The following is a 23779-nucleotide window of genomic DNA, read 5'->3' as shown; positions in this document are numbered from 1 at the left end:
ACAATGTAATATTATTATAATTCATATTTGGGGGTTATATAAGAACACATGTGTCAAGATCAGAATCCTCTACCACTAAATGTATGTATTTATTTAACATCCATAGGGCCTATCACATGTGAGTCACTACAACTAGTGGTATGGCTGAAAAGACTATCCAACCAATACTTACTGAGAATCCATTTTTTAATGATTTGTTTATTTATCTGAGAGAGAGAGAATGCACGTGGTGGGAGAGGCAGAGGGGGAGGTAAAGGAACAAGCAGACTCTGAGCTGAGTATGGAGTCAGACCACACGACCATGAAATCATGACCTGAGCTGAAATCACAAATCCTACACTAAACTGATTGAACCACCCAAGCACCCCTACTGAAAATCTATTTGATTGTAGACACCCATATTTCAATAGTAAATAAGTCAAAACAAAGTTCTTTATGGAGCATATGAATAACTCAAAAATTCTGCTTTTAAGTAGCTCTCATCCTGGGGAGGGTGGAGGAAGACACACCTTTAGACAAATAAATAAAATACGGGGAAATGAGTTTTAATGCCATGAAAGGAGGGGGAAAATAAACAGGGTAGTTAAGAGCAAAGATTCTGGAACCAGAATGCTGAGAGCTAACCCCAGCTCAGCTACTTACTAGAACAATGGGTAAGTGTCTTATCCTCTCTGTGCCTCAGTTTCTTCATCTGTGAGATGAGATATATACTAGTGTCTTTTTCAGGTGACTAAATGAACTAATGTTAGCAAAGTTCTTAAAATAGTGTCTGGCATTTTGGAAATACTGCATACAGATCTGCTCCATAAATAACGTACCATACTGAGGTGATTTAAAGTAACATGCCAGAATAGGTATGGGTGCTTCTGAGGAAGGGGAATAATTATAAAGCATAAATTTCTAGCAAATACTGGAATTTCAGCCATCATTACAGACACCACTTGTTCTATAATTTTTTTTAAAAGATTTTACTTATTTATTCATGAGAGACAGAGAGAGAGAGAGAGAGAGGCAGAGACACAGGCAGAGGGAGAAGCAGGCTCCACGCAGGGAGCCTGATGTGGGACTCGATCTCGGGACTCCAAGATCACACCCTGGGTCAAAGGCAGGCATCCAACTGCTGAGCCACCCAGGGATCCATGTTCTATCATTTTTAAGTCCAGATTTACTTGCCCTAATTTTACAGCAAGAAAACAAGCACAGAAAGCTTAGGAGATTCAATCATCAGAGCAAGAGAAACTCCCAGAAAAAGAGAATTACTTGAAATACCTTACTACAGCTTGAATTTATCCATCTCATTCTTTGAACCACTTTTAACCTAGCATCCAATACTGCATGGATAACCTGTCGCCATAATGAAAAATTCAAGATGCTGTAAATGCACTAGATTTCACATTATTGTCAAAACACATTCCTGGGCCCAAATATTGAAAAGTTTCCTTCTTATGGTTCATGCAGGACAGATAGAAACTTCTCTACTCATGGTTCAGGCTGAAGCTGTTGCAGTGGGAGTGAAGGAACACTCAGAGGCTGCAGGGATACTGGAAGGCTTGGAGGAGGGAGGAAAGGCTCCAATGCCAGGCCAAGGACAGAACAACAAGAGTAAGCCTTCTGGCCTGGAAAGATGGAGACATACAAAGGAGGCTCCCAGAATCATGAAGGGGGAGGCAGGGGGAGAAGAGAAGAATGAAGAAGCAAAAGAGGAAATGGGAAAACATGGCTTGATCATTAAACCCTTGAGTACATGAGCTCCCAGTCCCTAAACATATGACTCAATAGCACTGAGAGACAGTGGGAAAAAACCGTGAATTCTAACTCCGCTTATAAGCCATGTGTTTTGGGGCAAATCATTCATCCTTTAGGCAAAGTACCTAGAGGGGCACCTGGGTGGCTCAGTGGTTGAGTGCCTACCTTCGGCTCAGGTCATAATCCCACGGTCCTGGAATTGAGTCCCGCATCTGGTTCCCCAAAGGAAGCCTGCTTCTCCCTCTGCCTATGTTTCTGCCTTTCTCTATATATCCCTCATGAATAAATAGATAAAAATCTTTTTAAAAAGTGTCTAGAAAATATATACTATATATATATATACATATATATTGTGTGTATGTATATATATACACACACACATATATGTATAAATATATACTGGATGCGTGTTTCTTTCTTCTTTCTGAACTTGGTTTATTGACTGTAAAATAGGCATATTAAGATCTACTTCACAAGGCTATTAATGTAATTAAATTCAGTAACATATTGGAAAGTTCCATAACAAACTTCTTGTGTAGAATCAGAACTCATTTTTCTTGTTATCCGAAATTATGAATACCCACCTGCAGGGACTGTTGCTCGTAAGAGCAGCATGAACATGAAAAACCTCTAAAAATTCCAAGGAACCAGTCCTAGTAACTTTGTATAGAATGGAAAAAAAGGAGAAATTAGATTAACTCCAGCCTAATGGCTCCCTCCCCATACTCCCCATGTAATCCACCTAAGAAAAACTCAACCTTCACCTCAACTAATCTAGGCCTTTAAATTACTTGAAAAATTACCAACACCTCAGAATCTGCAAAGCTCTGTAATAACAGAGGAATTTAGATCTGATTCTGGTGAGTCTTAAGTGACTTATTTTATTTTCTCCAGCTCACATGTACATTACTGAATAAAATGATGAAAACATGAATGTGAAAGGAGTAGATGATAAAGTGACAGTTGAGGATACCATTAGAATGATGACAGATTGGGATCCCTGGGTGGCTCAATGGTTTAGCACCTGCCTTTGGCCCAGGGTATGATCCTGGAGTCCTGGGATCAAGTCTCGCATCAGGCTCCCTGCATGGAGCCTGCTTCTCCGTCTGCCTGTGTCTCTGCCTGTCTCTCTCTCTCTCTCTCTCTCTCTCTCTCATAAATAAATAAAATATTTTTTAAAAAAAGAAAGATGATGGATTGAGTAGGAGGTTTGTCACAAGTTCCTTGGTAAGTGGTGTTTTGAGAGGATATTGGAAAGATGCCAGAGATGGAAGCATAAACCATCAGGTGAGTGTCACTAACTCACAGAGAACCACATAAGAGATAAGAAAGCCTAAGAGATTCTGGAACAGAAGCCATGGAATTTGAAATAATTAGTGTGCCAGTTAAGTGGGAAGGAAAAATAGAAAGATGATTTCAGAGTAGAGGTCAAACACTTCACCAGAAAATAAGTTATAAGAGATCAAAGGGAAACTAGGAAACTAGGGTGGAGAGGGTGGGGTGGGAATTTATAAAAGGGTGAAACTGTGACTCCATGACAAAAAAGAAAACAATCTACAACAGATACTTTGAAGATAAAATCCAAATAATGTATGTGCTTTAATTCCTGGATTCTTGTCACCTGTGTCTAACTGTCCTTTCAACCAGGAAAACTGCTTTAAAGATTAACAGCGATTATTAGGCTGAAAATTGATGACCCAGCAGTTATTTACTCAGAAAGAAAAAGGGGGGAGGGAGAGAAAGAGAGAGAAAGAGAAAAGGAAGGAGGAAGGAAGAAAGAGAGAGGAAGACAACTGTACCTAGATGAAATTGGCATCAACTGGAAAACCAAAAAACTAATCTAGTCATGATTATTCCCAAAAATTGAATAAGAAGTTGATGTTGCCTATAACAGATATGATTCAAACAATGAAAGCTTTAAAAAAGAAGAATTTAAAATCTATCAATACCTGTACAACCTCCAACTCAATCATTATAGCCTACATAGACACTGCATTTGCAACTCTTAAGTCCTAATGTATGAAGCAGCATAATGTTTCAAGAAAAAATAAATTTGAAGCCAGAAAGTTCTGAGTTCAAATCTCAAGTTGGCCACATATTAACATGTGCAAGCTTAGAAAAGTAACTGTGACAGTCTGAGACTCATTTTCCTCAATAACAAGAGAAAATGAACTTGTGAAGTTTCCAGCTTCCCAGCCTTGCTTGTGTAACGCAATGAGATTTTATTTTTAAAGTGTCTAGGATGCATCAAGGGCTCAATTAACAATGTTCATTCCTCAGACTTCTAAGGCTGGCCTCAAGGCACCATATGTGAGCTGCAAATATAAAATAAGTTGACTGACTTTTAAACAACAATTAAACATAGCCAAATCTTTTATTGCACAGTGGATGTTCTTGCAAAGTAGATCCCCAGGAAGGCTATGCATGACACTCAACCAACCTGCCCTTGCTGACAACACTCACTGCTGGAGCCCCCCTTCCAGAACTGCTGTAGGAGCTCTTTCCTTTAATTATCCACAAAGGTGGAAAATATCATTCTTTTGATGGGGGCAATTGATTTCTGGAAAAAGTCACCATCACTTGGATCCAAGTCTGACGAGTAAGATCTAGCTAAAGTGTGACCACTAAGCAATGAGACTGATTTTCTCCTGTGACTCATAATCTAGTTCAGAATACAGTTTCAAAAAGTCCTGGATCCTGCCAAAATAAAAGTGCCAGTACATGAAATAGGGGTATAAGAACATTTATTGCAGCACTGAATGTAGAGGCAAAAATTATTGCGTGTGTGTCAGTAGGGGTATGATTGAAAAACTTGTGTTTTAACTCTACCACTAAAGATTATGTAGCTGCCACCCAGAATGAGTTAGGAAAATCTTTCTCAAACTGTGTCCCTGGAATAGTAGCATCAATATTTCCCGGGAACTTGTTAGAAATGCAAATTACTGGGCCCTACCCCAGATCTACTGAATCAAAAATTCAGGGGGATAAGGCTCTATAATCTGCATTTAACAATGTTTCATGTGATTCTGATGTACGCTACAGGTTGAGACCTGGTGAGATAAGGGACGCCCTGAATTTACCTACAATAGGAATATTTGAGATATGTTAAGTAATAAAAGCAAGTTGCAAACCAGTAAGGAACACTTACAGATGAACTAGATTGTGTGTGCCTATGTGTGCATGTGTGTAGAATAAATTACATGGTAGGTTTTTGCCAGACTTTTTATATGGATAGAACTGATGATGGTGGGTTAAGGATAGATGGAGAAGGGTGACAGGGTGGAGGGGAATATATAGATATGTACCTTGTATACAGCATCTAGAGAGATAGGTTTAGTAACTGCTCTCCTCATTCTCTGGCTTTTATTCAAAGCCAACCTTGCATTCCTTTTAAATCTTTTATTCTTCTGTGAAAGCGAATAGTTTCTTTTTCTTCTGGAAATCTCATGTTAGACGTACTGTCTGTGAGTGAACAGCACATAGGCATACTTAATATGTGTTATAAATCTCCAAAGACCATGCAAATGTTGGCTGGTTAAATGGCTGTCACTCAAGATTAGTACGATATATGTTGGTTTCTACATTTCCAAAGAAAAGAAAGCTTTGGATTGACAGCAGTCTACCAGGAGGACAGATTCACAAAGACAACCTTTTTCTTCTATGGACAAAATGTAAAGAAGTTAACTAAGCCCAAATGATCCTTCATGGGGCAATACCTGACTTTCGCATAGTCTTATCTGGACTAAGTTGTGGGGGAAAAGTAGTTTATTTTCAAAGCCTTTATACTTTCATAGAAAACTGAAAATTTTAAGGATTTTCCAAGTAAACTCTGGGAAGAGGGAATCCTTGTGAGTTTTGGAGAACCCTGCAGACTACCCAACCCTCCAGCACATTCATGGCCCCATGACAATGTCCCAAGTCTTTGCCTGCTTAGCAGGCTTATTCAATGACCCACCACGTTCAGCTCAAGTTGAAAATACTTGATACCCTTATTTAGGACTGAGTGGTCTCTCCCATGAGAATCAAAGCAAAGTGACAAAGGGAAGTCAGCATAACATACCCATAGCAGACTCTGTTGGTGAAAAAAAGCAGAGGATTGTCAAAAGCACAGAAAAGCAGCAGGAAAAAGAGGCAAGATCAAGTATGTATCTGACACAGACTGGGTATATCCCAGGTTAGGATCTCAAGCATTAATCAAGGCAGTAAGGAGAACCTGCCACTTTCAACAAACTTCCCTGGCTCCTGCCTGGTCCCACATTCTCAGTGAGATCTTTATAGGATAAGCAAAGACTATCCCTTTCTTACTGAATAAAAAAATCTATTGTGGTTCCTTGAATACCCCAGATCTGAACATCTCATGCATGTCTTTTCACATAATCAAATGTCAGATTGGTCTGTGGTCCTTTTGGCCTGCTAGCCCTTTTCCATCAGCACATGACATGAGGGGTCAGCTTGTTCGGTGGTGCTCAGTCTGGTGTGCTGGTACATTAGAAGCACCTAGGAAGCTTTTTTAATGCCAGTGCCAGACCCCGCCTTAGACCAATTCTATCAAAATTGTTGGAAGCAGGCAAAAGGGGAAGGTCTGGGCATTTGAAATTTTTAGAGTTTCCAGGAGTTTCCTATAAACCTAAGATAGACAACCACGGAACTAGCTGTTATCTAAGTTGCTAGAGGCAAGATTAGAGTTCTGGTGTGTAGTTGAAAGAGGTGAACTTCAAGGTCCTTTCCAAACAGAAGGGTCAGTGAGTTTCAGAAAGCAGTCTGCTATGGAAATGATTTTTCACAAATAGCAGTGGAAGGGCTTCTTCAAGGTTAAAGAGAGAGGCTTTGCAAAATGAATCGGAAAATCAAGCCCTCTAGCTAGACAATTCCAACCAACCAAACATAAACATAAATATGTATTTTGTAGTTGTGCCAATAAGCTTCTATAGAACCTTAATTTAGTTTTTTACCTAATTTTTTATTGGTCTCAAGAGTCTAGAAAATCAACTCTATAATTTGACACAGTCCACTTCTTCTTAAACTTTATGTAACTCCTGTAACTATGAATAAATCAAGCATCAGTAGTCTCTGATTAATAAACACTGAGCTGTATTAACTACAAAATACATCAACCACATGAATAATTGAAACATCCAAGTTTTTCAGACAGTCCCTCAGTTCTACCAGAGGTAACTTATCAACTGGCCTAAATAGAATTACCCTAAATATTTCTAAGAAAAAATTTGAAGGCTTATTTATTTCTTCAAAGAGCTAGAATGAAGTTAGACATACTGTACTGCTTATTTCTGTAGCTGCATTTACCAAGTCCCCTGGCACTTATGCAAGGACACAAAAATAGAGAGATATTCCTTCTTACCTTTCTCACGTGCAGCCTACCTTGAACTTTAGAAGGAAGTAGCAGGGGTGAGGGAGGCAGTAGAGGATAGTAACTGGAATTTCAAGGAAGTTACTTTTCACATTTTCAAAAGTAGATCACCCCTTTAGATCTCCTTGGCAAGAAGCAAGGGAGTTTAGACAGTGTCTGACTTTTAAACAAAATACACTAAACCAAAGAATCTTAAAGAGCAGAAAGTCTAGCAGAGGGATACAAGGAGGACAAGCACGTGTTAAATGCTCTGAAAAAAAAATAAAAATAAAACTTAGAGCATCCTCACACAAAGGTTTAATCTCAAGAGAAAAAAACATGAAGAAGAATGCAAATCCATCCACCAATCCACTCTGAATCTACTGTGTGCTGAGCCTTGCAAGTGGTGCAGTGATGAATCTGGGAAGGGAATTCTAGGGGCAAAAGTAGGCCAAGTGAGAAGTTGGTATTTTTTTCCTGTAATGGTGATAATAATATTAATGTTATTAGTAAATACATGTTCCGTACTTACCAAGTGCCAGTGCTGTACTAAAAAAGCTTCTGCACACTTTTTCTCACCAAAATCCCAAGAGACAACTAGTCAGATCTATTCCTATTTTTTTAAAGATTTTATTTATTTATTCATGAAAGATATATATATAGAGAGAGAGAGAGACAGAGACAGAGACATAGGCAGAGGGAGAAGCAGGCTCCATGCAAGGAGCCTGATGTGGGACTCGATCCTGGGTCTCCAGGACCACGCCCTGGGCCGAAGGCATCCGCTAAACCACTGAGCCACCCAGGGATCCCCTATTCCTATTTTATAACTAAAGACTCAGAGACTCAAAGTGTTAAAGTACTTTGTCCAAGGCCATCTAGAGAGAATTAATTGCTGGGTCTTCAAAAGTACATCTAAAGGGATCCCTGGGTGGCTCAGTGGTTTGGCACCTGCCTTTGACCCAGGGGCATGATCCTGGAGTCCCGGAATCGAGTCCCACGTCGGGCTCCTGGCATGGAGCCTGCTTCTCCCTCCTCCTGTGTCTCTGCCCCTCTCTCTCTCTCTCTCTCTGTCTATCATTAATAAATAAATAAATCTTAAAAAAAAAAAAAACAAAAAAAAAACCCCACAAAAGTACATCTAACCTAGTTTAAACCCTGAGTCTTAAACAATTAGTGCATCTAATTGTAAGATCTGAGAAGTCAAAAGACAATTTTATAGTGGTGACATAAACCCCTTTGATAAATCACACAATCTATATTCTAGTGGAGCATCATGCAAAGTGGCCTTGCTTTGGGGTCTAAGTAGCCTGCTCCCTTGATGTTCCAACAGGACTGCTACCTCAACCCTCACGTACTGAGGCTACATGAGTCTGGGATAGCTGCTGATTCCCAGGATGGCATTAGGACTGCCACAGAGCACATTAGAAGCCATAGCCACATTGGACAATCCAAAGTGCAGTGGGTATTAAAGTGGCCACATTGAAAAGAGAGGCTTCAATAACTAAATAAATAAATAAATGAATAACTTATTATATATAGAAATATCAGTTTATGATCCAGAGCAGGGCAAAATGTCTCAACTGGCTCAGGTGTCTAGCTTTTGGCCTATGGTATAAATTAGAAACTCAATACCAATAACTGTCCTTAGACATAAGAAACTTTCTTTTCACATCAAAATCCTCATGGCTCTCAGGAAGAGTATGTTGTACATAAGGAAAGAAAGTAACTTGTTCACATAAGTACAATATAGTATAAAGGCCAGTAGGCACTTCTAGAGCCAGCCTGCTTGGGTTTAGTTCCAAACTTCTCTTTCTAGTCATGTGACTTTCCTCACATCACACAGCCACTCTGCTTTAGGTAATGGCAAGTTTTGTGATAATAAAATGCACCAGTGCACTTAGAACAAAAATCAGCACGTAGTATGTGTCTAGCCACACAATTCTTCGTCCCCTTGTCTTATATTCTGCCTTTAGAGATTTGCTACTCAATGGGAAGCACTAGTCTTTCCTTTAATCTTTATTTACAATTCAAAGATCACGGGATCCCTGGGTGGTGCAGCGGTTTGGCGCCTGCCTTTGGCCCAGGGCACGATCCTGGAGACCCGGGATCGAATCCCACGTCAGGCTCCCGGTGCATGGAGCCTGCTTCTCCCTTTGCCTGTGTCTCTGCCTCTCTCTCTCTCCCTGTGACTATCATAAATAATAAATAAATTTAAAAAAAAACAATTCAAAGATCACATGGCCAGCACACATTAGCCACCACCACTTTAGTGTGAATTCATCTATCATATTGTTTTCTTCACTCTAATGGAGACAGCATCTGCCAGAGTAAACTTCTTCCCAGGAGGATATGGAAGAGGGGCTACAAGGCACAAAAGGTCAAGTGAGCTAAAGGGATGAAGCACACAAGTTCACTAACTTACACTTCTTCAAAGACCTAATCCCCTGAAAACTCAGATGCTGGTTTCAAATCTCTGTCTCCCAATCTCCTCAAAAAAAATAATTCTTGCTAAATCTATTTGCCTTACCTCTCAGGCTGGTTCCACAAAGCCTTTCCCAACCATCTTGATGAAGATGGCCCTTATATGACCCTGCAGTTAAACACCTTCTCTTTATGTCTATCTTACTGCCTCCACCTCAGGGACCCCACCCCAGACTTACATGGTAAGTTTACCTTCTTGATGGAAGCATGTTGATTTTACCATTGTAGTACTCTGACTTCATTCACAGATATAAGGAGGCGGCCTTATAAAACCCTGCCACCCCAACACTCCGCTTAACCACTTTGACTGTTCATTTGCCAGGCTTGACAGCCAATGAGCTGAAACAGAGCTATTGCTAATCTGGAAGAAAGCCTTGTCTTTTGGACCAAGTTCTACTGCTCACAAGGGACGTGGCCTCTTCTGATGCTCCCTTTTCTGAGCTTCTGGCTCCTCATCTGTGAAAAGAGGGGGCTGAGCTCCAATGGACTCCAGGCCCCCTTCCAGAATGAACATCCTCTGATTAGATTTCCCAGCTTCCCTCTTTTCCTTCTGACCTTTGGCTCCAGGCTGTCCCAGAACAAGCCCATCATCAGAGAGGAAAGTACCAACTGCCCGCCTGCCAATCTGTGCTCAGGGCAAAGACTCTGCTGGGAGGCTGACAATGATCAAACACCCAGGGCTGGCCTCATATCATATGTCAGCTCAGCACAGTCTGAGAGGCTGCAAATGGGGACCTGGGGAGACTAAGTATGCCTCATGCTGCTCTGCAGAACTAATAAGCCAGGACCCACTGACTTGGGTGCCTGCCCTCAGGCAGCCTCAGTAGTTTGCTCATCTGTCTCCTCACCTCCCTGGCAGAATTGAAAGACCTGATGTCTGAATTGAATGGAGCTTTAAAAACCTCAAACATTTGAACATCTCCAATGACGAGGTGCTCATGAATAATATTAACTAGCTGACCATTACCGAGTGCCAGGCACATATTGTCCCCTGAAATCTGAAAAGTCATACCTTAAGGTTGGGCCATGATTTCCCTGCTCTACACACATGGAAGATGTGGAGTGGTCTGGGACCTGCTAAGTCATACCCCGACAGTCTGACCCCAGAGCTCAACCAGGTGAACGCTGCACTGTCTGTAGTGCCTCTCTGGATTTCTGGAGCAGCTCCTACTCCCTTTAAAGGAAAGCTCTTCCTTACACTGAGGCAAAAATCTATCTTCCTATGACAGCTTCCTCCACACCCCCCCTTTTTCTTTACTTGATCCTCTCCCAACATGGATAAAGAGATTCAAATCAGTCAATTGTAATATTTTAAGATAAAGAACAATTAGACCAGATAACAGTAAACTATGGGGTTTCGCCTTTGTTCTCATACAGCTTCCCTTGCCAATTCGAAGGTGGCTCGATATGTTTTTCTCTCTCCCTCTTTGCCCTTTCTTTTTTCTCCAGCAGCATGTTAATAGAAGCCAGGGCTTTGATAATTGTGCAGCTAATTTCTAAATGATTGAAATGATTTATTATTATTCCAGTCAAGGAAAGTTTCTACAGGAGCTAGGACAGCTGGTAACAGTGCCCACAGAATGGGTATTATTTCATTACACAAAAGGTTGACATTCATTGGAAATCACCATCAAGGAAAATATGGGGGTGGAGAATAGAAACATATCTTTTGGTCAGAGGTCAGAGGACTAAACCATTCTCATTGAAATTACATTCTGTTAAATTACCCTGCCGCTCCTCACATTCTCCTACACAACTCCTGTTTTGTGAGAACTTGTGATTCCCCTCGCCCCCAACAGAGATATGTTCTGGGGTGTTTCCTATTTAAGCAAGTTGCTAGCTCTGTGATGGTTTTTGTTCTCTGTTTTGTTTGTTGTTTGTTTTAGCAACCTCTGTGTAGCAAAACAGAATTAACTGAGCACAACTCACACATAGGAAACTCACTCCTCCTGAAACCACTGAGGAAATCAGCAGAGAATGCCTGTTTGAAATGCACTGTATTAGAACCACCCACCGATTGTCTCCACAGTGAAGACTTGCATCAATACTGCAGCCATCCATCCTCATCCCCATGCCCCCTACCATATGTCCCTCCAGGGCTTGGGATCAGGGTGAGAGGTTACTGTCAAGCCCTACTAGCTTTGGCCACATCTAACTAAGGTCAGTAATGACATGTGCTTGGCCTTCTCAAACTGGCACAAACCTTGAGCCAGGAAAAGCTGGGCAAAGGGTACGTTAGGAAATCTAACCTCACCAATATTGGAATGGGAAATCCATTTAACAACCCTATGCTTACTATCTGCTATGACTATAGTCCTTAGTGCCCACAGGCCTTACTAAGACTGACTGACTAGCCACTCTGCCTTCTTGGAATTTAAATAGACCCCAGGTGCTCAGTTTCAACTCCAGCTCCATGAAGAATAGGACCAACCTCACACTTTCACCTCATCATTTCCACCATGACCCGGTCGATAGACTCTGATGCTCTAGCCTCATTACAGTTTACACATTCCCAAGAGATTGGATGGCTTTTTTCTATCCCAAGAACAAATCTTCCTGATCTAAAAGACAGATTCTTATCATATCTCAGGATGTTGGGTCACCACGACTCATTAACACTGCCATCCAGAGACAAATTCAAATCCTTTCAATGCAAACCTAAATCTGCTCTGATCAAGCTTGGTGGTTTGAACATTTGACTCTTTCCAGAATGTTTTGTCTAAATTGGTTTTTCCCAGCTCACTCTGCAAGGACCACCCAGTACCATCAGTGCCACCTCTCCTTTCTCCGTGCACCTGTGAGAAAGGTAAAGTCTGGGACTCAGGCTACTCTGGGTCAGTTTTACCTGAGATGTTAATATGGTGAGAGCTGCCTAGAAAACCTCTCCCATTTTAGCAATCATCCCTATGAGACCTGAATGATTTGGGAAACAGATGGAATTTTATTGACCTGTGGGTTTAAAGCCATTGAGTGCATAGCTGACTGGATGACAGCCAGTACCTCAAAAGAGGGATCATCTGTTTTATTCAACAAGGTTTATAGCACCTAGCACAAAGCCTGGCAAACAGGAGACATCTGACAGACACTTGTTCATTAAATGAATAGATGTTTGAGCTGTAGTCCAGAGCACATCACAACAGCTGTGAACAGGCTCTTGAATGAAATAAACTCGGTTTTAAATCCCGATTGTATTATGAATTAGCTGCATGACAATGGGCAAGGATCATAACTAAAGTTTAGCTGCATCAATTATAAAATGGAAATAATAGAATTTGTTATGAGCAGGAGTGTATTCCCCAAAATCTGTACATTGACTCCCTAACCTGCAAAACCTCAGAATGTAACTATTTTTAGAGATAGGGGAATTAAAGAAGTAATTATGTAAAATGGACTCTGATCTAATATTACTGGCTTCCTCAATTAGTAGTGGAGATTAGGACACAGACATACACAGAGGAAAGACCATATGAAAATATAATGAGAGGATGGCCATCTATAAGCCAAGGATACAAGCCTAAGAAGAAACCAACTCTGTTGACACCTTGACCTTTGAATCCAGTCACCAGAACTGTGAGAAAACAAATTTCTGCTATTTATGCCACCCATTCTGTGGTAATTGTTATGACAGCCCTAGCAAACTACTACAAGTATCTGTGATATCTGATGGGATGGTTGTTGCATTCTTAATATAGTACCTTGAACATAGAAAGTACCAAATACAGTGTAAATATTGTTATAATTAGCCACATATTAAATATGCTTTGGTATATAACTACCCTCATATTCTGGATCTTGGGATTTTGTCCATGCTCAAAATCCATTTTTTGCCATCCTCTTTACGCTTAACTTAAATCTACTCTGGTACGTGTTGATTTACATATACATTGAAATCTTTTTTTTTTCCATCTAAGAATAATTTTTGGACTGAGGAAACTAACATTATAGTGAGGAAATATCTAATTCTTAAATTTGAATAAAATCTGATTTTCTCTAGATTTTACTTAACTCACAAATAAGATCCTAATCATTTTCCTACACCCTAAAATGATATCAGATATTTTACTTAGATAGAATTTGGGTCACTGACTAATCGAAGAGAGCAGTTGTTCCACATTAAAGGGCTGGGTCATACATAAGGGTTGGGATCATATATGAGTCCCAGTGAAGTGATTCTCAGAACTCATTGTCTTCAGATGGAGCTAGATCCAGTCAAATAAGACACAGGAGCAACTGCTATGCCCTGTGGGTATGAAGTCAGGCCTTCTACACATCTATTCACAGTGACACTAAATAACACAAAAGGGTAAGAAGAGCATACAAAGGACAACGACCCCCAAATGCTGTCAGAGAAAAATATGTGCCATGAGTATATTTCTTCCAAAGTGGGAAGGGGGAGATACTTTTTTTTTAAAACACTGACACTTTAATGGTCCGGAGGCTATTAATGAAGACTAGTGTAGGACAAATAGACACAAAGACTATAAAACAGAAATAAAAATGCTCCTCTCAACTTCCATTGCTGCAAATTACCATCCAATCCTGTGATTCTATTGATTTACCTGTGCTATATCAAATTTTAATCACCATAAACCATAGACTAATACAGATCTGCCACCAACAAGTACCCTTAGCAGAAGACTTTGATTACTTTGGACACCTCTGAAAATTTTTTAAGACTGTCTAGCCTGGAAATCTGGAGATACAAGGAAACATCTGAAAAATGTCTCTTCTGTTGGCTTTACAAAAAGTAGGTATGGTAGCCTGCTTTTTAGAAGTTAGGACTTTCAGAAAAGATATGAATAAAACAAAAAGGATATAGTTGCAGGGTTAAAGGGAGTAACTCCAGACAAGGATAACTACCCTAAGAAGAATCCTTTGAGAAGAAATGCTTTTGTTCCCTAAATTACTACAGATTAACCCTATGGTACCAGCATATCTTAGTCCTTTAAATATTCTCTTGATTGTTCCTTGTTCCCAATATATAAAGCCTAACTACACTAAGCCAGCATGTTCTAAACTGTGGGTTACAATAATAGTTTATCAAGATGTTAATACATGTGCCCTTAAAAAGAAAAAACAAAACAAAACAAAACTGTTCTTGATACAACTAGGAAATTTGCATATTCTGTCTCACATGAAGATTTATAATGCCCATAAAAATATTAAATATATTCCTATAATTATGGAATTTGCTTAAAATGGTTTAATTCAGGGCTTTCTATAAAATATCTATTAATATTTCACAAAACGGTGCTCTGCAAATCAAGGTATGTGACATGTTGGCATAAATACTATTGTTTCTGTTACTAATATCCACGTACATTTCCAACATCATAGCTCTGCACTTAGAGAAGATAAGACATATACCTCATGCATACCTGAATAATCTATTTTTCCTCCAAAATACCCAGGAAATTCAGCAACAAGCGCTTTATTTTTCAGCTCAGGCCAATAATACAATGAACCCTAAGTCATTTCTCCTACCATGTGTAGATATAACCATAAATATTTTTAGAAGCATCATTCACCATTAACAGAACTGGATAAAACTGACAAACTTGTACTTGACTGCACATCAAGGTCATAGTGCAGGGTAGGGCAATGGCCCCTAGAACTGAGTGACTCTGGATTTTATATCTAGATCTGTCACTGACCAGTCCTGTGTTAAGCTCCTAATCTCTGTCAGACTCTTTCTTTCTGATCACTAGATAAATTCTACAGTCATTCTAATGTCTGAAGTTCCAAGAAACTATGAGCTTTAAATGCAAAAGTACAAAGTTGTTCAAAAATCTTACATGTTCCTACCTTAACTAGAGGCTTTAAGTATATGAAGTTATTTGGAAACAAAGGACAGAGACAAGGAAAACCAGAGATAACTCAAAGTATATGGTCACATGGAAGGATCACAGGTGATTTCTGGTTTGTTCTTTCTAACTTATCTGTAGTTTCTAATATTTTTGCAATAAACAGATATTACTGTTGTAATACAAAACAGACCTACAAGAGTTTTATTTTGTTTTTAACTGTTCTGAGCCTTTAAGCAGTTTTCTACTGACTTGAAAACTTCATTGTGGGTGGCTAATCAAACTAAATGTTCAAATGTTCAATACTAAACTAAATGTTCAAACCAAAATCATCAATGTTTGGGATAAGCAGGACCAAGATGTAGAAAAGCATGAGGCCTAGCCTCTTCTCTATAGGTAGATGGTCAAATACATGGTAGGAATTTGAGACTTTGAGTGTTAAAGCCCTTAAGAATTGCTTGTAAAAATCAATGGAAGGAACGAAGTCACAGAAAGAAAGTGAGAGAGAAGGAAAGAGGATGGGAAATGAAAACACTGCTGCCTCATCAATCCACAATTTTAGCATCATTATTTGGGTTCCTGGTTTTTTGGAGATCCTGTTAAATACAAAGGCCTCTGGGACACAGTGATCCTTGTCAGCCCCTTGCTTACTGAAAGCATGACAAATTAGTCTCAGGACAGGCAAGTAGGGGGGAAAAGAGCAAAAAGGAGATGTATGCAAATATTTCAGCTGGGGTTCTCAATCTTGGCTGCACATTAGCATCACTTGGGGATCTTCAACCTAGCTCATGTTCAGGCCCCATCCCAGAGCAATTGTGTTAGAACTTCTAGGCTTGGAACCCAGGCTTGGATATTTTTTAAGTTCTCTGGGTGATGGTGAGGTGTAGTCAGGATTCGGATACACAGGCTAGGTAAAACACAGGAATTAAAAGTAAACCTTACTGACTTTAATTTTGCTGAATGCATCCCAGAAACAGAAATAGTTTCATTTTGTGGACTATTTGAAAATGTTCAGATTGTAGGTGAGTAAAGGTGAAACTGAGAATATAGTGAATTTATTCTCATTGCTGAATAGCAATCTAAAACAATAAAACAATAAAATGGCACAAGGCACAAAAATAAGATATACTATTTAACTAGAGGAACACTTAACTTCTTATTTTCAGCAATGTCTTTGATTTTGATAGTGAACAAATTCATGATGGCCACAATTCTCATTATATTTATGGAGAAAAAAGCCAGAGATTTTTCAGCACCTGTTAAGGATGTTGGTACAATCAGAATACATTTGCCTTTTTTTCTTAAACAAGCAAAAAGAACCTACCTCTGAACGAATCTTGAGGAGGAAATTATTTTCTATTCAAAAATTTTCATTTTCACCAAAAAAGAGGAAGTTCCAAGTTCAAAGACAAAATGAAAATGTATATTGACAAGACTTTAGAATTTCATATGACTGGATTCTTGCTTGTTAAGGAATCTGTGCTGCCTTCAGAATTTCTAAAAAGTAATTTTCTCAAGTTCACATACCAACTTGTTGAAATGTCCTGTTGAAAGGGCTTTGCATCTAGATGGTATCCTTTCCAATATGTCTTCCTCCTTCCCTTTAAAAAATCTTCACATACTTTCTTTTCAGACCCCAATTAATCTAGCAAAAATTTCCAAGTAAATCAAAGAAAACTAGAAGCTAAAGAGAAAATTTGATAATTATTAAAACAAAACAAAACAAAACAAAAATCATATTATGTTTTATAAACATGACTATATGAGGCATTCATTAGAAAACAGTCTTAAAGATCATGTCTCAGAATGTGTTCTATCACTCTTGAGTAGATCAATGCAGTGAGTAGATCAAATTTGTAGGTAGGACAAACTATTCCCTTCAAGACAATTTGTTTCTAACTAACCTCTGCCTTAGCATTGGTTGCATAATACCCACCTGAATAGCTTTATAGAAATGCAGATTCCTATGCCTCATTTAAAACACACTGAAATAGGATGAGAAGCACTGGGTGTTATGTTGGCAAATTCAATTTAAATAAAATCTAAGAAAAACATACTAAATTAAACTGTCTTGGTTGGGGTGGGGGTCCTTTGGAATCACGCATTTTGCACACTTCCCAAATGACTCTTAGAAGTTCTAAAGTTAAAAAATCCTGTTCTAAGTGCAACACGGATTGTAAGAAAAGGTCAAGAATACCCTAGCAATGCTGCGGTAGCAACATTCCACACTTCTTAGTTTTAATTAACCTTTGTCATTACCTCTAAACATTTATTGGACAGTTTGTGCAAGAACAATTATAAGAGTCTTTTCATGTATCCACTTACATATAATGCCAACTTATGAGGCGGGTGCTAACAAAATTCCCCATTTTACCAATAAGGAAGCATAGGCACAGAAATGTTGAGTGATTCACCCAAAGCTACACATCCTACTGTTTGATAAAGCCAGGCTTTGAAACTAGGGCATTTGACTTTACCAGATCACTATAAAATCCCAAGTAAATAAAGAAATAAAGGTTTATTTTTTTAAGATTTTATTTATTTATTCATGATAGAGAGAGGCAGAGACACAGGCAGAGGGAAAAGCAGGCTCCATGCAAGGGGACTCGATCCCGGGACTCCAGATCACACCTGGTCCGAAGGCAGGCACTTAACTGCTGAGCCACCCAGGGAAGCCCAGAAGTAAAGGTTTAAATTCACAATAACTGGTTCCCAAGGCTTTCTACCATACGAACAGGGACAAGGTTGACTCTGACTATAACAGTTGGGTCAGTGTTTTTCAAAATGGGGTCTCTCACTTGGGGTAGGTGACAGAACAAGGGCTGGTTAAAAAAAATAATAATAAAATCCACATGCAGAAGAATGAAACTAGACCACTCTCTTTCACCATACACAAAGATAAATACAAAATGGATGAAAGATCTAAATGTGAGACAAGATTCCATCAAAATCCTAGAGAAGAACACAGGCAACACCCTTTTTGAACTCGGCCACAGTAACTTCTTGCAAGATACATCCATGAAGGCAAAAGAAACAAAAGCAAAAATGAACTATTGGGACTTCATCAAGATAAGAAGCTTTTGCACAGCAAAGGATACAGTCAACAAAACTAAAAGACAACCTACAGAATGGGAGAAGAGATTTGAAAATGATGTATCAGATAAAGGGCTAGTTTCCAAGATCTATAAAGAACTTATTAAACTCAACACCTAAGCAAACAAACAACCCAATCATGAAATGGGCAAAAGACATGAACAGAAATCTCACAGAGGAAGACATAGACATGGCCAACAAGCACATGAGAAAATGCTCCGCATCACTGGCCATCAGGGAAATAAAAATCAAAACCACAATGAGATATCACCTCCAGTGATAATGGGGAAAATTAACAAAGCAGGAAACCACAAATGTTGGAGAGGATGTGGAGAAAAGGGAACCCTCTTACACTGTTGGTGGGAATGTGAAATAGTGCAGCCACCCTGGAAAACTGTGTGGAGGTTCCTCAAAGAGTTAAAAAATAAACCTGCCCTATGACACAGCAATTGCACTGTTGGGGATTTACCCCAAAGATACAGATGCAGTGAAACGCCAGGACACCTGCACCCCGATGTTTATAGCAGCAATGTCCACAATAGCCAAACTGTGGAAGGAGCCTCGGTGTCCATCGAAAGATGAATGGGTAAAGAAGATGTGGTTTAAAAAAAAAAAAAAAGAAGATGTGGTTTATGTATACAATGGAATATTACTCAGCCATTAGAAATGACAAATACCAACCATTTGCTTCAACGTGGATGGAACTGGAGGGTATTATGCTAAGTGAAATAAGTCAATTGGAGAAGGACAAACATTATATGTTCTCATTCATTTGGGAATATAAATAATAGTGAAAGGGAATAGAAGGGAAGGGAGAAGAAATGGGTAGGAAATATCAGAAAGGGAGATAGAACATAAAGACTCCTAACTCTGGGAAACGAACTAGGGGTGATGGAAGGGGAGGAGGGCAGGGGTTGGGGGTGAATGGGTGACGGGCACTGAGGGGGGCACTTGACGGGATGAGCACTGGGTGTTATTCTGTATGTTGGCAAATTGAACACTAATAAAAAATAAATTCATTATTAATAAATAAATAATAAATAAATAAAATCCTTAGGTTCTAATCCAGACCCATTGCACCAAGTTTTCAATTGAAGGGAAAAGAAATCCATATTTTGCCATGCTCTTCCATGTGTATAAGGTTATTCTTATACACAGTAAAGTTTGAGAGCCACTGTGTTAGATAAATATAAGCACAAGGTAGCAAATTAAACTCACAGATGATAAAGTTAATTGCCCTACTCTGATTATTGAACTAAAGGATAAGGTCAAGCTAGTGGTTCTCAACCAGGGGTGATCCTCCCTCCCATGGGCACTGGACAATGTCTAAATAGACTTTTGGTTGTCAAAACTGGGACGTAGCTGCAGGGGGAGTGCGGGGACTGCTACTGGTATCTAGTAGTGTAGACTAGGGATGCTACTAAAGATCACATTAAGAATAGCCTAAAAAAGGAGAATAGCCTTGTCTCCTACTTTTCCTCAGCAGCAAATAGGGACAACTTTTCCAATGTCCCTACCTATCTTTGCTACCATTCCACCACTGTTCCAATATTAATGCCTCCTAAAATACTCTCTCTCTCTTTTCGAAATAGCCAAATTTTACTGTTTCTTCAGGTAATACTACCTCCAAAAAATGTCTCTGTGAATTCTCCCACTCAAATCTCCCTTAACCTAAAATCAAGTTTCATTAAAAAATTAGATGACTAGAAATCATAAAACTTAGAGCTGAAATCAGAGATCTTCTAATCAAAAGTTTTCTAATAAGGGAAAGCTGAGACTTAGAATGGTTTTGGAGTGGTAGACATCAGAGTTTGAATCCCAGCTTTGTCCTTCACCAGATAGGAGACCTTATAAAGCTATTTCAACAGTTTCAAATCTCCCTTACCAACTTCACAAGGCATTTGTGAGGATGTATAAAAACGCATATGTGATGTGCCCCATGTGGTGTTGGAGGTACAGGAAGCACACAGCACATTTCAGGTTCCTTTCCTTTCCTAGCGATTTTCAAAGACTTGCCTGAAATATCAAACTAACAATATCTCATACTTGACGTGTCCTAAATGTGATGCTAGTCAAGTTTTAACTCTAAGACCTCAACAATTCTTTGAGTTGGCCTCTACCATTAACTTCATTTTCACAGATGACAAAACTAATAAGAAGTATGAAATTTTTCTAGGGTTCCAGTACTGGTTAATGACAATGCCTGATTTTATAGCTTTGAAAGCCCAATTTCAGGATACTCTCATTAACCATATACTACACTACCCAACAAAATGTGAAAGACCACAAGTCTCCTGATGCCAAGTTAACAGTTCTTTCTAAGGCATTAAAATTGGCAAAGAAGAAGAAGAAGAAGTCAAACTCTCCCTCTTTGCAAGTGACATGATACTGTACATCAAAAACCTAAAACTCTACCCCAAGATTGCTAGAACTTATACAGCACTTTGGCAATGTGGCAGGATACAAAATCAATGCACAGAAATCAGTGGCATTTCTATATACTAACAATGAAACTGAAGAAAGAGAAATTAAAGAATCAATCTCATTTATAATTGCACCCAAAAGCATAAGATACTTAGGAATAAACCTAACCAAAGAGGTAAAGGATCTATACCCTAAAAACTACAAAACGCTTCTGAAAGAAATTGAGGAAGACACAAAAAGATGGAAAAATATTCCATGCTCATGGATTGGAAGAATTAATATTGTGAAAATGTCTATGCTACCCAGGGCAATTTACACATTCAATGCAATCCCTATCAAAATACCATGGACTTTCTTCAGAGAGTTGGAACAAATCATCTTAAGATTTGTGTGGAATCAGAAAAAGACCCCGAATAGCCAGGGGAATATTGAAAAAAAAAAAAAAAAAAAACAAAAAAAAAAACACAGAGCCAGGGGCATCACAATGCTGGATTCCAAGTTGTACTACAAATTTGTGATCATCAAGACAGTGTGGTACTGGCACACAAACAGACACATAGATCAATGGAACAGAATAAAGAACCCAGAAATGGGCCCTCAACTCTATGGTCAACTAATATTTGACAAAACAGGAAAGACTATCCACTGGAAAAAGGACAGTCTCTTCAATAAATGGTGCTGGGAAAATTGGACAGCCACATGCAGAAGAATGAAACTAGACCATTTCCTACACCCTACACAAAGATAAACTCAAAATGGATGAAAGATCTGAATGTGAGACAAGAATCCATAAAATTCTAGAGGAGAACACAGGCAACACCCTTTTCAAACTTGGCCCCAGCAACTTCTTGCAAGATATATCCATGAAGGCAAGGGAAACAAAAGCAAAAATGGAATATTGGGACTTCATCAAGATAAAAAGCTTCTGCACAGCAAAGGATACAGTCAACAAAACTAAAAGACAACCTACAGAATAGGAGAAGATATTTGCAAATAACGTATCAGATAAAGGGCTAGTCTCCAAGATCTATAAAGAACTTATTAAACTCAACAGCAAAGAAACAAACAATCCATTCATGAAATGGGCAAAAGACATGAATAGAAATTTCACCAAAGAAGGCATACGCATGGCCAACAAGCACATGAAAAGATGCTCCACATCACTGGCCATCAGGGAAATACAAATCAAAACCACAATGAGATAGCACTTCCCACCAGTGAGAATGGTGAAAACTAACAAGACAGGAAACAACAAATGTTGGAGAGGATATGAAGGGGAACCCTCTTGCACCATTGGTGGAAATGTGAACTGGTACAGCCACTCTGGAAAACTGTGTGGAGGTTCCTCAAACAGTTAAAAATAGAACTGCCCTAGGACCCAGCAATTGTACTGCTGGGGATTTACCCCAAAGATACAGATGCAGTGAAAAACTGAGACATCTGCCCCCTAATGTTTATAGCAGCAATGTCCACAATAGCCAAACTGTGGAAGGAGCCTCGGTGTCCAACAACAGATGAATGGATAAAGAAGATGTGGTCTATGTATACAATGGAATATTACTCAGCCATTAGAAATGATGAATACCCATCATTTGCTTCGACATGGATGGAACTGGAGGGTATTATGCTGAGTGAAATAAGTCAATCAGAAAAGGAAAAACATCATATGGTTTCACTCATACGGGGAATATAAAAAATAGTGAAAGGTATTATAGGGGAAAGAAGAGAAAATGAGTGGGAAAAATTAGAGAGAGTGACAGAACATGAGAGACTCCTAACTTTGGGAAACAATCAAGGGGTAGTGGAAGGGGAGGTGGGTGGGAGGATGGAGTAACTGGGTGATGGGTATTGAGAGGGGCACTTGATGGGATGAGCACTGGGTGTTATACTATATGTTGGCAAATTCAGCTTCAATTAAAAAAAAGTATACAAAAAAAAAGAGTTCCTTCTATTACACCATGGATGTTGGCTTTGTCTCTCCAAGTAAAGACAGAGGTCATGACTTATGCTTATTCTCTTTCCTTTTCAATGGGAAGCTCATAGATGGTGCTCAATAAATATTTGTTGATTGACTGATAGAGAAAAGAAATGAATGTCAACCTGAAAAATTAATTTCCTCACACTGTCAGTTTGAATTAATCCTGTTACACATAGAATATTACATCTTGTTCTCTATTCTAAAACCAGCCTACAGATTGGGCTGAAGGAGGCTTGTTCAGTTTCCATTATTGTCTTGTGATCTTATAAAAACAGGTGATGTTTCTCTGAATCTACAGTAACAAACATGACTTGTGTACACACAGGCCAAAGGCATGATTAAGTGAACTTTGTTTCCACGGAAAGGCTGTCTTAATCCCTTGTGGTTAATAATGCTTCTGGGCTACAAATTCACCTTCCCCCCAACTGCAGATCCCAAAGGAAGATTAAAACAGGTGAACAGGTAAAAGAAACAGTGTGAGCTTCAGTCCGTTACTGAAGGTCTCTCTCACTGCCAGCTTCAGGTAGCTATTACAGGAAGTGTCAGAGATAGAGAAAAATGGAAAATTTTGACTCTATCAGAGCCAAGGTCACTCTGTTTTCTGTTCTGAAATATCTGGAGACTAATTATTAGGAGAAAATAAGATGTGGATGATGGCAAAGATGATATGAGCCCTGTGTGGTCTTTCTCTGAAGCTACTCACCATTGTGTTTTGTTTGGCAAGGAGATAGGGTATAAGACTTAAATTCATTAAATTCTTCTCCTGTCTTCCATAGGAGGGGAAAGTGTTAAGATCTCCATTTAACAGACAGAAAATGGAGAGGAAATAAAGAAAAGAGACAGAGGATTCATGGCCTGGAATTCTAATACCAATCAATCATCCTTGTATCCCAAGAGGATGGTACA

At 39.2% G+C, this 23779-nt stretch overlaps 1 protein-coding gene and 1 long non-coding RNA gene across 11 annotated transcripts in view; one reads left to right on the top strand and one right to left on the bottom strand.

Annotated features, from left to right (window-relative positions):
* CTNNA2 (catenin alpha 2) overlaps positions 1–23779 on the bottom strand; it is a 1079777-nt gene that overhangs the window by 187222 nt on the left and 868776 nt on the right. The gene's annotated exons all lie outside the window — the stretch shown is intronic.
* Positions 617–23779, top strand: part of LOC140601277 (uncharacterized) — a 76193-nt gene continuing 53030 nt past the window's right edge. For both annotated transcript variants that reach the window (XR_012004305.1, XR_012004304.1), the window contains exon 1: positions 617–653. This is a non-coding gene — a long non-coding RNA (uncharacterized lncRNA). The remainder of the gene's footprint in view (positions 654–23779) is intronic.

The sequence above is a fragment of the Canis lupus genome, chromosome 12 (assembly GCF_048164855.1).
Source record: "Canis lupus baileyi chromosome 12, mCanLup2.hap1, whole genome shotgun sequence".
NCBI lineage: Eukaryota > Metazoa > Chordata > Mammalia > Carnivora > Canidae > Canis > Canis lupus.
The sequence above is the reverse complement of the archived record's forward strand: the minus strand, read 5'-3'. Positions and strand labels throughout refer to the sequence as shown.